Source organism: Salvia miltiorrhiza, chromosome 1, assembly GCF_028751815.1.
Source record: "Salvia miltiorrhiza cultivar Shanhuang (shh) chromosome 1, IMPLAD_Smil_shh, whole genome shotgun sequence".
Classification (NCBI taxonomy): Eukaryota; Viridiplantae; Streptophyta; class Magnoliopsida; order Lamiales; family Lamiaceae; genus Salvia; species Salvia miltiorrhiza.
The window spans coordinates 42,544,845-42,562,342 of record NC_080387.1 but is presented as its reverse complement, the minus strand read 5'-3'; the positions used below and the strand labels follow the sequence as shown (position 1 = coordinate 42,562,342).

At 33.1% G+C, this 17,498-nt stretch overlaps 3 long non-coding RNA genes across 3 annotated transcripts; all 3 read left to right on the top strand.

Moving 5' to 3' along the window:
* LOC131025828 (uncharacterized) lies at positions 1–3,398 on the top strand. Its single transcript, XR_009102189.1, has 4 exons — positions 1–716; positions 1,108–1,208; positions 1,940–2,152; positions 3,096–3,398. It is a non-coding gene; the product is annotated as an uncharacterized LOC131025828 (long non-coding RNA).
* A 3,090-nt stretch (positions 3,399–6,488) lies between these two features.
* On the top strand, positions 6,489–7,907 carry LOC131025831 (uncharacterized). The gene is made up of 3 exons (XR_009102190.1): positions 6,489–6,746; positions 6,967–7,039; positions 7,770–7,907. It is a non-coding gene; the product is annotated as an uncharacterized LOC131025831 (long non-coding RNA).
* Positions 7,908–14,779: 6,872 nt separating this feature from the next.
* LOC131025819 (uncharacterized) lies at positions 14,780–15,571 on the top strand. Its single transcript, XR_009102187.1, has 2 exons — positions 14,780–15,081; positions 15,324–15,571. It is a non-coding gene; the product is annotated as an uncharacterized LOC131025819 (long non-coding RNA).
* The last annotated feature ends 1,927 nt before the right edge of the window (positions 15,572–17,498 follow it).

The following is a 17,498-nucleotide window of genomic DNA, read 5'->3' as shown; positions in this document are numbered from 1 at the left end:
TTTTTTTTTCAAAAAAGCTGTCCAAATTAATAGTCCTTTCCGATTCCCCATAATTGTGTAATTTCTTGAATCTTTTCATATTCTCCGTTAACTTATTTAATTTGATGATATTCATCTCTCTTTCTTTAACTCTCTCTCCTAAATCTTGCTACTGTTCCTCTCTCTCTCAGATTTAGCTGACTACTCCCTCATCTCTTTCAATTCATCTTTCCTTTCAGATTCCATCACTTTCTTCCTCTATTTTTCCTCTGCAAGAATCGGCCTTGACCCTCTTTCTTTCTTCTAGATCTGGTTTTGGCCTTCTTCCTCTCTCTTTCTTCTAAATTCGACTCCAACTTTCTCTTCCCTATCTCTCATTTCCTTCATCTACGTGCCTTTCCTTCATTGAGTGAAAATCATATGAATAGGTTTTTGCCCTGATAAAAATCCTCGGACACCATAGAAAACGTCAACAGCGAAGGTATCTCGCCGGACCAGCAGGACTCATCTTCGCTGGGAAACAGCTCGAACACGGCCGCACCCTCGCCGACTACAACACGCACCGGCGATTTCTCTATCTTTCTCCGTGTGCTTGATTTTTGCCTCATCTGAGAATAAATCACAAAGGGTGTTAGTGTTAGGGTTTTTGGCGCTGCTTCTCATATAAAAAGCTCATAAAGGCCGCCCATCGTTCAACAGCTCCAGGCTTTGTTTCCTTGCTGCTTCTTCCTCTTCAGGTACTCTCTTTCATCTCCTCTTCTGTGATATATTTCTGTAGATTTTGATTTGAAATAATCACTGAAATTTTCTGGCAAGTTCTCATAGGATGCCATCTTTCACCGTTTTTTTTCTTTTACATTTGAGAAAATTGGATTTGTTAATTCGAATGCTACCCTATCTGCGCGATGATTATTCTTTACTTCTTCTTTTTTTTTTTTGTCTATTTTGGTGCTTGGTTTTCGTACTGACCTTAATTTATGTTATAATTGACCGATTGTTAAGGTTTAAGCTATGACTCTGCGGTATTGATGGGATTGCATTCTGTGAAATATTGATGGCCATGAGTTCATATATTGTCACTCTTCCTGATCCACAGCTAGATATATTAATAGTGTTTCTTTGTCTCAGGTGCTTGGTTTTTTGGTAGTATTTCTTGAGTGCTAAGAAGACTCAGCAAATATGCAGAATGAGGAGGGGCAAAACATGGATCTCTATATCCCAAGGAAGTGGTATGTATAAATTATTGTTTGAAGACCTAATTACTATCCTGTGAAATTTATTTCTGTTGTTGAATGATATCATACCTTTTTGTTCTGAATTTTCAGTTTTGGGAATTTCCAACCATCTCCACATATGTCATTCTAGGGCAGGGATTGATAATTAGTAGCATAAGTAGAGAACGCTGCATGGTGTCTGAGAATCATTATTTCCAAGTTCCCATCTAATGACATGTGAATCTAACTTCTTTGAGCAAAGATAGCAGTTAGTTGTGTCTGCCATTTGCTGATAGTATATCTGAGAAACACTACCTGTTATGATCCTAATACTTGTGTTATCACAATGACAGACGCTTGAATGATCCTAATACGTTTCTTGAGCTTTCTTAGCTAGGTAATAGCAGTTGGGGCAACTTTTCTCTTAGATGATTGTTGTTATATTGAGGTTAACTAGCTGCACATTTGGATATTGAATCATGACTGAGGACCTTGAACTTTTAGTTTTTCTTTCCCTGCAAAGGGATGCCTCTCTCTCTCTGTTTCTCATATCTTTCTTTCTATATTATCGTCTACCTATTCTTTTTTTTTTGTTCTTCTTTTGTTTTTGTTTTTGAGAGCCGTCCCTACCTATTCTTCTTATCTATACAAATCTTAATCTATTGAATATAAGTGAGTTGCAGGGAAAGAAAAACGATATTATGCTCTGAATCTCTCATCTTGCTCTTTCAATTCTCATGTTGCAGTTCGAGCTAATGGTCCTAATGATGTGAGGTGATTATGGGATATCCGTCTTCCCCGTGGAAGACGACATATTTTGCTGAAAATTTGAGACATCTTGCTTCCATCCTAACATCAGACGTTTTATGGAAACATATGCTTGGGCATATTACAGGATAAGCGGTTGCCTGCCTATGATGTTGGAACTATCTTACTATCGATTTAGAGTTTGCTTGGAGGTAATTTATCAACGCTGCTTCAAATGATATTATTAACTTAAGCTTTTCGTTTTAATTTTTTGGGTTGCAGCTAACTTGAGTACATGAATATGGTGGAGAAATTGGATAAGCCAATTGTCTAAAAAGTTTATCTCACTCACCCTGGTGTTTAGCAGTAACTGATAGAAACTGAATGTTACTGCATGCTACAAGTTATGTTTACTTAATTTTTTTGATGCTATGTTCGCTTAATTCTTTTAATGTTGTAGAACAGTGTAGCCTTTTAGACTACAAATTATTGTTGAAAGAATAATCCAAATTTAAATGTTTAGCTTGAGGCTAAATATATGTAGTTCAATATACGAAGATGTTCTTGCTTCATAGTTCAACATTCTACCTTAATATGTCATCTTCTTATTTGTTCTAAAGTCAGAATAGTTTTAAGAATATTTTTTGCTTTTATTGGCTGTTTAGTTGTACTTCTTTCATGTTTGGTTTTGCACTGCATATTTGGAATATAGATTTTGTCAATCTAAGATACAAAGTCCACATCTAATATGGATTGTTGATTTAGTTTGGGCATTTCATAGGATTATTGAAACTAATTAAATGGAGTAGTACGTATTTCATGTTTGTTTAGCTTTTACTTTGCTTTGCTTAACTTTCTCTTTTTTTTTTCTTTATATAACTTTATTTTACTAAGAGAGAAGATGAAAACGAGAATAAAAGAGAAACATGGTGAAGAAGAAATCACTTATAAGTTTTAGCTTTTTCTTGGTTTTGCAAATAAGAAATATATTGATTCGAGGAATGTGGATGTTTTGGGCTATTAGACATTCTCTATACTTCCCTTTGAGGGCTTTGGTCTCTTGACTTGTGAACTTTATCTTCTCACACAACTTGCTATTGCTATTTCCTTTTGAGTTTCGAGTGATAAGTTGTTTTGGGTTTAATGAATCTGCAGCAAGAGATATATGTAGAGATGAGGAAATCTATGAAGCTCGGATCGGCACATGATTAATTTCAGAATGATGTGACAATATTAAGAACTTTGATATTTATTTGTAGCTCGAGTTGTTTATTTTCATTGCATAGGAACTTCGATATTTTCTTTTTGTACAAAGATGACATATACCTCATTCGGAAGCCTCCTAAATTTCTTTGATTGTAACCCTATGATTGTAACCCTTTTGTAACCCTATGTGATTGTAAATTTATTTATTCTTTTGCCATTCTTTTAATGAAATTGATGGATGGGAGTTAGCTATGGTGAAGATTAATTAATCTCGGAAGCATGCCAAGGGAATAGTCATGGTAATTAATTAATATAATTTCTTACATATAAAATTTTTTGTTTTTAAATATAAACTTTGTCAAATGTGTGTCTCCGTGTAGATGAGCCCTTCTTCTGAGATATAGGACATCCAACTCCAAGCTTCATTACATCAATGGATTAAAGGTTTAGTCTTTAGGGTACATTTACTTTAGTTGTAATTTTTTGTTGGAAGAAGATGGATAAAATGAGATGAGAAAATATATTTTTTTTTTCATTTTTAAACATATGCTTATTAGAGATCAAAGAAATGAAAAAATTGTTACAAATATTTTTACACCACTACCCAAAGATAATATTATTTATTGTTAAAGATAAAATAGGTATATCCATTATTGGAGATAAAAATAAGTAAGAAGGAGTGCACGAAAAAATATTCCACCTTATTGCATCAACACTCATGACATTTATTTGTAATAAGAGGTAGTATCATTTAATTTAATACTTTTTATAAAAACCTAAATTATAAAAATTAAATTGCACGTTTGTATAAATTCAAATAATAAAAATTAAATTATTTTTATTGCAACATATTGTTCCGCGCATTGCGCGGGGGCACAACTAGTAATTACATGGTAGGATTGGATAATGATATTCTGATTGTTTTATTATTTATTACAATATTCTAAATTAATAGTAACAGAATTCAAAAGTCAAAGAATGTATTAAATACCATGAAAGTGGAAATCGGTCAGGCAGACAACAGTACTGCTGCCAACTATAACTGTTTGACTAACGCTGCGTTCAAATTAATTACTCACATTTTCTTACACATAATAATTAAATTAAATTATACTATATACTTTCTTTTATTCTTTCTTATGCTAGCTACTTCAGCTGCCAAACAAGGCAAATGTCATTAATAGAATCAAATTAATTTTATTTATCAAATACTTTGACACCGACGAGCTAAATTTATTTTACTAAAATTAGTTTGAATTATAACAGTCAATATTCTCTATCAATATTTTTTATTCACAAAAAATATACTAAAACCCATTATTTTCTTACACCATAAAATGAAGTACCGATTGAACACACTTGTACTAATTAAAGTGTGAAAATGTCAAACTAACTATTTGATTAGTTTGCTCATCAACTAACAAGCCAAGTATTAATTTACATATTCAAGCTCAAGTTTAACTCAGTTAATTAATGACTTTCGCTAAATGAGCTCGGACGAATTTTTACTTAGGCGAGATTCATGTAATAACTCTATTAATTTATAGCTCCTCAAATGACTATAAGCTCAAGTAGTGTTCGTACTTTAGAAATGTTAACTTTGCAATTTTAATAAAATTATTAAATCGTTATAATTTTATTAATTTTATCAAAATTGCAAAGTTAACATCAAGTCAAAAAAAAAATTATTAAATCGTTGAGTCGTATAACTAATTGTGGACAGGAGGATATTGGATATTAGCTGATCAAGAAACAATAATAGAACTGGGGGTATTAATTTAGAAATGCATATAAAATCCCATGTCTCATTTTCAGTGACTCACTCATTGTCCTATATATTTTCAATTCTCTCACAAATAATCTCTTTCATATTCTATGAGGTGGAACAACGACATTGTAGCAGAAAATAACTGGTATATATTCTATATATGCGGTGGAATTAATGGCGACTTTATAGCTGAAAATCATTGGTTTGAATCTCAACATCTTCTCTATGTACATATATGGGCTGAGTTCTATAAGAAAATGAGCTTATACAAGAAAAGGAGAAACATTAAACATGTTAGTAATATATTTGAACATACCAATTAATAAATTTATTGAACGTTTGAAGTTTTTGGAGTTCGAAACTTGGATACGTTCATCAAAAATCTGAATGCGAAATTTAATCTTAATTATTTATGTACTAATTTATATTTTGTATAAAATATGGTTCATAAATATATCATTGAAATTGATTTAAAATCAATTTCAAATGAATTTTAAATTAAAGATATCTCTTTTTATACAGTATAGATATGTATTGCATAAAAATGTAAGACAACATCGCTACAAATATAGAAATTATTATGCAAAAAGATTTAGCTGAATTGTGTACGACAGAAAATCCTAAAATCGTCACTCGTCAGCATGACATGATTATTAACCTTAATTATTGATGCTCAAATTACATGCCACCATTTTCATCATGCTAGCTATGGCTATTTTCAAAAGGTTTCACTCAAATTACATATCGCCATTTTAATCATTATGTGCATTTTTGAGGCTATGATTATTGCTGCAAAAGTAGGCTAGAAAAGGCAAATTAATTTCAAATTGATATGCACTTTATCAGAGATCACACCTTAGCATTTGAATGTTGATAATGGGATACTGCTATTTCCCTCATTCCACACCTCTCTTAATTAAGAGTGTGATGGTAGACCTTACACTCCATGTACTGATTTAGGTGTAGTATTCACCAAACACACATTTCACATACTTCCACTATGAGTGTGTGTAATCTTGTGGGTGGAAATCTCAACCAGACTCATTGAAATGGATCATAATACTCATCATATCCTTTCTTTCTACTCAAAAGTTTCGGCTGCTTGCAATCAACACATCTTTTTACAGATATTTTCCTTTCCACTTAATATATTTTCTTCTAATTCTTGAACTAAGCAATCTATATAAGCAATTTGCATAGTGTAACAACATCAAATAATGCACAATATATTCCATGCCACCATTACTATACATTAGGCTATCGCAATGGTTCTTAACTAAATTTTCACTCTACGAGCGCGAATTTATCAATATATACTATGTTATGCTTACTTTAAAACCTATAAATTATACTCTCTTCGTCCCATTTTAATAGGTTCGTTTTTTTTTTTTGGGACTTATTAATATAGACTATGTTATGCTTACTTTAAAACCTGTAAGTTATACTCTCTTCGTCCCACTTTAATAGGTTCGTTTTTTTTTTAAGACGTCCCACTAGAATAGGCATAAGTTTTTCAATTTTCTTATCCAAAATAAGTGAGCCTCTTTGAATAGATCGGATCATCGGAGGGAGCACGAGGAGTATTATAGTTCAATGACAGATCCAATACGAGGCAAAAGAGGTATAATTGTAGCCCACAATATGGCTCGAGCATGCAAAATACTATTCTACGGTACCGAGCTTGTTACCTTTTTACCGCGTGCGCAAGGTGCTGCTGCTGCACTTCCTCATTGCTTGATCGCTGTCCGTCACAAGCCGCCGCATGTTCAGGCATCACACACCGTCTGCATTTGCGGCCGTTGCACTTGACTGATGCCGACCTTGCGAATTAGGTTTCTCCTTAATTTATCTCCAATCAGTCAGCCCCAAATCAGTATTTCCCCCCAAAATTTAGTTCAAAATCGATTCACAAGTACAAATTCAGTTCTATTTTATTTTAATAAATGTTTGACTGGAAAAAACGCAATTATCTCATGCCTCTGGTGTTTAGTTGTTCATATGAATTTGTATAAACTTTTTCTGAAATTATAAGGGTTACTTGCCAATATGTAGGGCTGCTGTAAACCGAATAGTTAACTTGATAGAATGGACCATTGCTTCCGGTGATGATGAAGATTGTATCAAGGTGAAGCTTCATACACCTCACTAATGTGGTTGTGTGCTAGTATTTTCGAGGGTGTTGTGCTATGCTAAATAAATAAATTGTGACCTCTGTGAAACTCTGAGAGCAGCTGTTTGAGTGATAGGTTTTGGTGATCAAGTTTTTTCAAACATGAATGCTACTGGGTAGCTCCCTGCACTCCAACAATAGGGTCTCTGGAGTATAACAAACTAATCAAGATAATTTTTCATTTTACAAAATCAATACTTTTAGCCCTTTTGAAAAGGAAAATTAATCGTATTACACTTTATAAGTTCTGAGCGGGAGTTGAACATTTAAACCATGGTCTTGCTAGAATCCTATTTTTGGTATCCTTCTTGATTACCGTTGAGTTGAGCATTTTTCATGCACTATGTTAACTAACTCTCCTAAATTTAGGCACAAAGGTGTGCCTTCTTTCTATCTAAAGTTATGTCTATACAGAAATCCAAAAGATATTCCATTAATTTTAAATAGTTTCTATCCTATGAATCATGAAAAGGTATGGGTTATGGGTTACCAACTTACCATCTTTAAAATCTTTCTTCTGGATTTTTACTGAGTCTTGCTTTTTCTCCATTAACTTGAATTTTGCAGCTGATAATTAAGTATATACTTTTATGATTGTTTTAAATTAAAAAAAAAATCAAATTTTGCAACTGAACTGTTTGTCCATCTAATTGGTTAGCTACTCGTTTGCTTTTCATTAATTCAGATTGCCAAGTCAATAGCCCCTTCCATCTATGGCCACGAGGACACTGCAATAGCTCTTGCCATGTTTGGTGGCAAGAGAAGAATGTTGAAGGAAATCATCGTCCATGAGGAGATATAAATGTACCCCTGCTCAGTGATCCTGGAGCTGCCAACTCCCAGTTCCTAAAGTAAGTAATACTTTTTAGAATTTTCAATAGCAGAAATTGAGAGTTTCACAATTTTGAACCCCTTTAATAACAACCTATCCAATTTGAATGCTTGGTTTAAGATGACTGAATATTCTAGATTCTCCATCAACCTTTTTAGCTAGCTTCTTAGTAACTTTAATGGATTGAGATTCATCTAATATTGTGTATATTTGAAGGTCTTGCTTTTGTGTGATAAATAGTGTAATATTAGTTGACAAACTTATTAGGTATGTTGAGAACTGCTGCAGTTCATAAGGATCCGATCACAAGGGGGTGGACTCGAGAAGGAGGTGCACTTGTTTTGGCTGATAGAGGCGTATGTCTTATTGATGAGTTTGATAAAATGTATGATCAGGGTAGGTCAGTAACTGTGTTTTGAATGTTTGCCTCCTTGATTTGTGTATGACACCGATAATACATCTTTACCATTCAGAGTAAGCATTCATGAAGCAGTGAGGCAGCGAGTATTAGCATATCAAAAGTTGGGATAGTTACATCTCTTCATGCCCGCTGTTCTGTAATTGCTGCTGCAAATTCTATTAGGGGAAGGTGTGTATAGTTTAAGTTTAGACATTTAAGTCGACCTGATTTTTGGATCATTGCATCCTATAATCCTTCCTTGGGGGATTTTTTTTTTTTTTTTTTTAAGATCTTTCACTCATGATAAGATAAGTGCACCTGTATTCATAATCTTAGGAGACTTATTCAGGAATTGCTTATATTTCCTTTGTATTTCTAGATTAACCACTTTTAAAATGTACAATTGATTCTACCTCATCAGGAAAGAAGGCAGGGTGCACTGTCTCAGTGAATCAGTTTTTCATTTAATTTTTCCTCACATTTGATGTGTTCCTCAAAAATATTTTTGCAAAATGTTGAACTCACTGATCCAATTGTTTCCTGATTTGATATTCTCTCTGTTGTCGAAGTCTATTTTTTATTTGAACTTTGTGTTGGTCAAAGCCTTTATCATACTCGTATTCCATAGCTCTTTAATAGTAAAATATATACAGGATGTGGTTGACTAGTAACTGATGAGATGCTGGCACAATAATCGCTACAATTCGCAGCCCAAAGGTTCTACCTTCGATGATAGGTCCGTGAACAATTCACAGGATGAAATCCAAGCTTCGGCAGGACAAACAAATCCAGAGGTCTTAATTCTAATCTCTTGTTACCACTTCTCTCTCTCATAATTATTATTTTTATATGGAAAATACTGCTTTCTCTGCAGATAATACCCCAGGAGATGCTAAAGAAATACCTAACCTATGCCAAGCTGAATGTGTTTCCACCATTGCATAATGCAGATTTGGACAAGCTTACTCAGGTTTATGCTGAATTGTGAAGAGAATCATCAGCAAGAAAACTTAGACTTGTGTTTTTCTCCTGAGGGATATTGAAGATAAATTCACTATGAAGATCCCATTTTTTCCTCCTTTTTGGCTTTTATGTTTGTAGAATACACAATGAGTTCCTATTGTGGTGAGACACATAGAAACAATGATACGAATGTCCACGAAGTCGCATGTACAGTTCTCTACAACTGGCTGGCCAATCTCGATCTTGCTTGGCTGGCCCTCTCTTCCCGGTAAAATTGTTCTTAGTCCCCCCCTCTTTTGATGTTTCTAGGGTTTTAATTTCGTTGTATTTATTTTAATTTTGCTTTTCAAGATTGATTGTTGGTTGCAGTTCCACATGTTTTTTGTTTTATGCAAATACTCTTATGATTTCCTTTCATATTTTTTATTACAAAATTCATGTATATGTTAGATGATTTTTGAAACCTTTGATTTTGCATTTGTGCATGCTTTGTTTTCAATGAGGAAATTCCACATACGATGTGTGATTTTATACATTGTTACATTATATGTCAAAATTGCTTGTCATTTTCCCTTCATTTGAAGTTAGGTTAGATTCTCATTGACATTGTTGAATTCTAATGTCAAAATACTATTTGCTTACATGTTTTGTCCATTTCAGCAATTCAGAAATCATGTGAGCATATTATTTGAAGGGTTAATCATAGTTTGTGTCCCTAACTTTTAACCTTTTCCAAAAAAGACTCCAACTTAGGTTTTCACTTCATAAACTCTCAACTTTTGAAAAGTTTGATTTATGTCCCGCCTCGCTGAATCCAAGGACAGAATAATAAGTCGCCTAGTTAGAATCTGATTGTTTAATACAAAATTGCCGAAAAGCCCCTAAACCTTAGAATCCACCTACGAATCCGGCGAGTTCACTCATCATACCGAAGCCGGATTGTATAAGGTGGGATATAAATCAAACTTTTTCCATAGTTGAGGGTTTTGAAGTGAAAACGTAAGTTGGGGACATATTTTGAAAAATGCTGGAAGTTGGGGTACTGAATGAAATCTTGTGTGAAAGTTGTCTATTTTCTGAATGGGTATGTGAACTCTTTTGAGGTTCTGCTCATGTAAAATATTAAAGATTTTCCTTAACGCAATGCAGGTTAATTACTTTGCTGACTGGAGCCTCGAGTTCTTCGAGGATTCCGCCCCTGTTGCACAACTAGAGGTAATAATAACATTTTGTTTTGTTTACTTTGTCACTATAATCTTGTAATCTTAGTTCTTTGTTTGCCTTTCTCAGCATTCAAGAAAATCCAGTGCTCTGTTTTCCTATAAGTTCTTGTACTTGCATGCTCTTTTTTTTTACTTGAACTACTTCACTGTAGGATTGGGGAGTTTCTACTGTCTATAAGCTACAGATAAAATGATAGATTGCTGTCATCTTCTTTCCATATTCTGGGTTGGCATGCCAGTTTCTAATTCTCAGCGTTTCCTCTTTCCCATCATTTTGACCTTATATATAAAATTATATACTCCCTCTCATTGGTATATTTATATTATTAATTTGAAGTTTGTAATTGTGATAGAAGTGTTATCACACAAGGATCCAGTAGCATTTTCTGGAGTCTCTAGGGAAAATACAATTCCCATAAGATATGAGAAAAGCTGAGGTGATTGAATGGATAGCTCACTATTTGTCATGTATTAGTTTGAGTAGAACAAAGTTGGGTGACATTCTTATTTGTTAAGTGACTTCTAATGATTATGTGATAATAATAACGTCTCCATTTTAAAAAACTATTTTAGAGCCACCAACTATAATTCACATATATGTGATATAAATATATAATACAAGTGCATGTTATGGTTGCAGGCCACATTGACATTAGCATCATCCTCTACGTCCACGGTTTTCTTTGCAAGCTGCACTGTCATGCAAAGCAGAAATCGCCCCCATCCCCTACACTACACCAATCGCCTCAACTTCTCTCCAACATGACATATGGTTGCTGGCGCCTGTTTCAGTAACATGAGGCTTTTGAAATTAATGCCACGACCATCTTCTAAGGTGCGTTTTCGATCTGTCACTGCTCGCGATTTCCCCTAGCCGCCTCCTCTCGTTAATAATGAGAAATCTACAAGTTTTGCAATCTCTTCCTGTTTCACGGTGTAATATTAATAATCAAAAACTAGAATCTGCCATCTCCATTCTCCACACGGGAAAAACAAGAACGAACCTTTTTTCTTTTCTTTTTAAAAAGAAAAAAATTAGACAGCAAAATGCTGTGTTATTTTGATGTTTTATAGTATATTTTTGCTAAAGACGCATCAACATCTGATGAGCCATGTTATCTATTAGTGACTAAAAATTAAAGTTTGGGACATTTTTGTTAGTTTTGTGATGCTTCAGATATTTAATTCTTCTTATGGATAGTTGAAGACATTTTTGCTAAAATATCAATAATTCGAGTATATTTAAATGTAATTATGTATAATTTGAAAATTTTCTATTAAAAATCAATAATTATAGTCCGAACATTGAATTTTATATAATTAATGCATCATAGTATTCAAAGTCTCATTGTTTAGGCTTCTTTAATTGTGTAGATAAACTAATTACAAAGAATTAACATCATTAGTGTCCGGTCTATCGAACCAAACTATGTAGACAACTTAATCAATTAGGAGGCGTTTTGGTTTGAGTGATAAGATATGATTAATAAAAGCATTTAATTTAATTTATTGTTAGATTTGAATGATTGGGTTCGTGATGGATAACTCGGTCCGCACTTTATTCATGCAATTGAGTATTTATCACTTCAAAGTTGGATGAATTATTCAATCACTCTCCAATCTTATCAATTTCATCTATCGTATCCCACGTATCAAACGCTCTTTAGAAAATTAAAGTTAGCTTTAAGATTAGGTTGAATGGCCATATATAGCTGACCAAGATAACCATCAAGGCTTCATGTAGTCATATTTAAAATTGTGTTAATAAGTCATTCGCTTACATACTATATTATTAAGAAGTGAATAATATTCCGCCAGATTTCTACTTTTATTCCTCATGAAATAATAAATATGTCAGGTAATATGAAAATTTAATCAAGATTCGAATGTTCAATTACGTTGAAAAAGGCCACATTTTGTACACGTCTAAATTGTGGCGTTTGATTGTTTCAATTCAGCAAGAATCGTTTGATCTCTCTATTACATTGGCAAGTAATAAGGTTACCAAAGAGAATGTGAAAACAAATTTATAATTTTTTAATAAGTGTTTAACAAAATAAGCTCATAAATAATTAATGAGATGTGAAATAGACAATTTTTTCATGATCTTATAAGCAACAATAAATTTACATGAACTCTACTATTTACTAACTTATTTTAATATCTATCATTCAAGTTTCATCTTTCCTTAAGTTTTACTCTAATTCAAAATTTTCTCTCAAACTTATAAACTCAATTATTCAAACACTATAACTTATTGACACAATACGTCTTATAATGTGTAGAGTTAATAAGTTGTTTGAAATAAACTTAGCCAAACACCATTTAAGTTCGTCTTATAATGTGTTGTCACAGCCCGAACTAAGCTAGTGAATAGTTAAGTCGGGGAAAAGTGTGACTGAAAACAAAGTAAGAAAATAAAAAGAAAATAGATCTCAATAAAAATCACTAACCTGCTTAAACAATAATTTACCAAAATGTTTGGTAATCATAAGCAATCTTTTCTAAACTCAAAAGCAGACATCTCACAATAATATAACGACAAATTGTCTAAGTGTCAAGTGACATAATTCTGTAAGCTATTTGCTTGAAATTTTTGCAACACATCAATAAGGTAAAACGCACTAAGCGTTGCAGCGGAATAGCTTAAGTGGATTACATGTATGAAGACATGGAATCCTGAGCCTAATTTAGTACTTATATATCAAAAGCTTTGCTCTGCTGACATCCATATGCATCACAGCTTAACCTGCACATTTAGAAAACATATGCAGGGCTGAGTACTCAAAAGCACTCAATGGTCACATGCCGAAATAACTTGAAAGCTTGCTCTTAGAGCTATATATTGAACTTGCCATCTCAAGCATCACACAGGAGTTTTATTTAAATAACATGTGCACGCCAAAACTGTATAACTTCTATATATATATATATATATATATATATATATATATATAGGGTGTGGTTATAATGAGAACATAAGAACCATTAAAATCAATGCATCTGCTATATAAATTAATGCATTCGCTATTAAATTTAATGCATCCGAAAATAATAAAAATTTTGCTCCCTTCAGGATTCGAACCCAGGATCTGCATTCATCCACCAAGATGATGCATCCACCGTAGATCTTGATGATCGAATTGCTTAAAATGGTTCTCTGTTCTAATTTTATTTAGTGGTTCTTATTTGAACCTCTCCCTATATATATATATATATATATATATATATATATATATATATATATATATATATATATATATATCATCATAACATCATATACGTCTGCAGACATACTTCGTTGTACTATACCATATCTGCAATGATATCTGTGTGCCGAGAAGGTGGCCACCTTCTACGGTCACTGACCGGCCGATACGCTAAACCGGCTCACGGTCCTTTGTGTACACTAATCATGTCTAACATCTGGATAGAACAGGATCCGAATTCGATTAACTTCTAGTGCCAGATAGGTATCATACAAGCTCATAAAAGTTTTGGCAAGTCAATAACTTTAATATGACTTTATTCATGTAAACATCATAAAATAGTGTGCACTTCAGATTTTGAATTTAGAAAGCCCACCTGATCGTGGTCTGACGACACTAGTAATTCTGAACTATTGCTTTAACCTTGCTTGTATCCGACCTTCAGTATAAAACTGACTAATAAATAATGAGGAAAATGACCATGGACTAATTTATAAAGAATGCTTATGTTGGTTTTAAGGTGATAGTTCTACTGGAAATTTTGATATAAAGACTAGCTGCTACTTGACAACTTATCAAAATACCAATAAGGACTTTAAATTGTGATATCATAACTATGTCATTAGTCATAACTCTACTTGCACTAATTAATAAATAACTATGAATTTAGAAATACTATAAATCTCTTTTTCTCTTCTTTAAAGACTTGATTCTGGAATACACTAATGTGTAACTATTAGGCTCACATTGAAATGATTTCAGCTCAGTTAAACAAATTAAAGACTCAAGTATATAAATTAAATCTATTGTCTAATTAACCATCGAAGCTAAGAATTAAAACTAACCCAACTCAATTAAATAAATGAAGAGCCCAATTAATAAGTTGAGTCCATAGTTAATTTACTATCCTGGTCCAATATCAATTTTATTAAAACCAAGTCATCCGAAATAGGGCCCAAAAATAAATAGGCTTAAGAATTTACTTAGCCTAATTAAACTAACCACTCTTATAACATAAATCTACATAAAATAAAAACTAGTCTTCTTCTTAAAGATAAAGGAAGATTCCTCCTTCTCTCCTCAGACGTGGTCTTTCTCTCTCTGTTCACTCGCCCGCGTATGTCACTCTCCCTCTCTCTCACGCTTGGCGACGTCGCCGGTCATCGCCGCCTCCGGCGCGGCGAGGCCGGCGCCTCTCTCTCCCCTTCTTCTTCCTTTCCTTCCTTTTCCCTTAATTCTCAAATCAAAATCAACCTAGGGTTTTTTAATCTCCCCCATCACTTTTACTCCTCTGGAGAATCCCGGCGAATAACGTCGCCGCCGCCCCAGCTCGTCGGATTTCCGCTCCTCCGTCGTTCTTCCTGCCTCAGGTAAGTCCCCTATCTCTCTTCTTCTCTCTATATCCTCCCTCTCAGTCTCTCTCACTCTGCCCCTCTCGATCTTTCTTTCTCTGCCCTGTTCGCGGCTGCCGCCGTGAGCCGTGGCTGCGTAGCAGCGCCGGGGGTGGCCGCCGCCTCTGCTTTCCCTTTCTTTCTCTATCTCTTCTCTTTTTCTCTATTTTCTGGTTTTAATACGTTAAATTAAATAAATCTCTAACTATGTTCTATATCAGGAATTGGTCAGCATCGTCGACTCCGGTGTGGCAGCTTCGTCTACTGCCCAAGATTCTACCTTTTCTTCCTTCGTTTTTATTTATCTGGTTTCTTGTTCAATTACTGAAAATTGGGATCGTTGATGATAAAGCATACTGCTTATGCTTAACTTGTATAACTATATAATTTTTCTATTGTTCGTGGCTGTTGATCTATACTCAATGAATGGATTATTGAATAAAAGAAAGACTACCTTCTTTGCTGTGAACTGATGTGGTTTATTGTTGTGGATGATTTGTGTTTGGATGAGGCGTCTGCTTTGCTTTTGCTGTGTAGAATTTGCAGAATGAGAAAAGAAATGGAATTACAGTGGCTTCTCAGTCATATACTGGACTGAGTCGGTTAGCAAAGGAGCTGCGTCAAAAGTTGAAGGCTAGGTGTTGGATTGATACCTAATCAAGATTAAAAATTCTAACGATCTAATTTAGAGTTAATAAACAATCAACTAATCATATACATAAGTTGGGCTCGACTACTCCAGCCCAAAATAACTATTGGGCTTTCTACTCTTACACAACTTTTAGCCCATTTATCCATAATTGTTGGGCTTTTTGCATAAAATCCTATCAACCTTAAAATCATGAAATACTTGGGCTTCTATGATTTTAAAAATCTCGATATAATCTGCTCGTTAAATAATTAAGTTCAGGTTTTGCATAAAAATTGAGACTTCTCTTTCTTCTTTAAAATCATAGAAAACAATATTAATAATATATATATATTGCAGTGAAAGTGGTGTTACATGTGTAGAGTTAATAAGTTGTTTGAAATAAACTTAGCCAAACACCATTTAAGTTCGTCTTATAATGTGTAGAGTTAATAAGTTGTTTGAAATAAACTTAGCCAAACACCATTTAAGTCTACAACTTTAGATTAGTTTATAGGGTTAATAGCCGGAAAATACACGAACTTTCACTGAATTTGCATATTGCACATGACCTTAAAAAATAGCCCCAGAATACATCACATTTTAATCTATACATATATAAAAGCTGGTCCATCTAGCCAAAAAAATTTCCCGCCCTTTTACTCAATTTATTTTTAGAAAGTTGATCTATATTTGGAAAGTTGACTAATTTATATATATATATATATTCTTAATTAAATGTAATTAAATCTACATTTAATTGAACGACATTTATTCCCATCATCTATATATGAAATTTATATGTAAAAATTTGTAGATCACTAATTTCAATTAAATCGTTTGTGAGAAATATTCATCCAATAAATAAAATTCAAAATATAAATACATATAAATTGCATGGGATCTTGTAGTCATTTGCAAAAGTGAATATTCTTTTTGATTTACATGCAATTTTAGACTATAGATTGTTTTTGAATTCAAGAGAATAAAAAATTATTTACGAACTCGTAGCAATATCTCATATAAATTATTTTTGATTTACACGCTATCTCATAGATTGATTTCTAATTATTTTCAATTAAATCTTGTGGAGATAAACAAAAGAAGGGCTATATAAGGTGGCTGTTAATTTTTTGTTGTGATTTTTGCAAAGTAATAATAATAATAATAATAATAATAATAATAATAATAATAATAATAATAATAATAATAATAATAATAATAATCTTACTAATGCTAAACACGACACAATAGATCATCCAATCATATCTCCATAAATCATGACCCACATTGATTATGTTTCTATGTTTTGTCTAACAAATCAAAATACCAATATACAAATCAACTATCAACGAAATTATGAAATACATATTAAGTAGAGTAAGGTATTGATTGGTATGCATGATTAATGGGATTTTTGTATCATCTTTACAGCTAAACAAAGGAGACGAAGAAGAAGCCCTATCTCAGGCATGCATGACGTCAGATCTAAGAGTGAGAGAGGTGATAGTGTGAAATATGTAATTTGGCAACATTTCATATGTATCTCCAAAAAATGTAACAACTTTTTATTATCGTCAAACCAAAATCAACTCCATTATCAAAGCATCTCATTCAATATAATATATTAAATATATAAGTTTCATATATATATCTCCCATCAAATGTGCATCCCCGTGGCCTATATAAACTAACTTTTGGTGTGAAATTTTTACTTATACTCACTTCTTCTTTTGATATTCATCATTTCTCTAATCTCAAACATGCC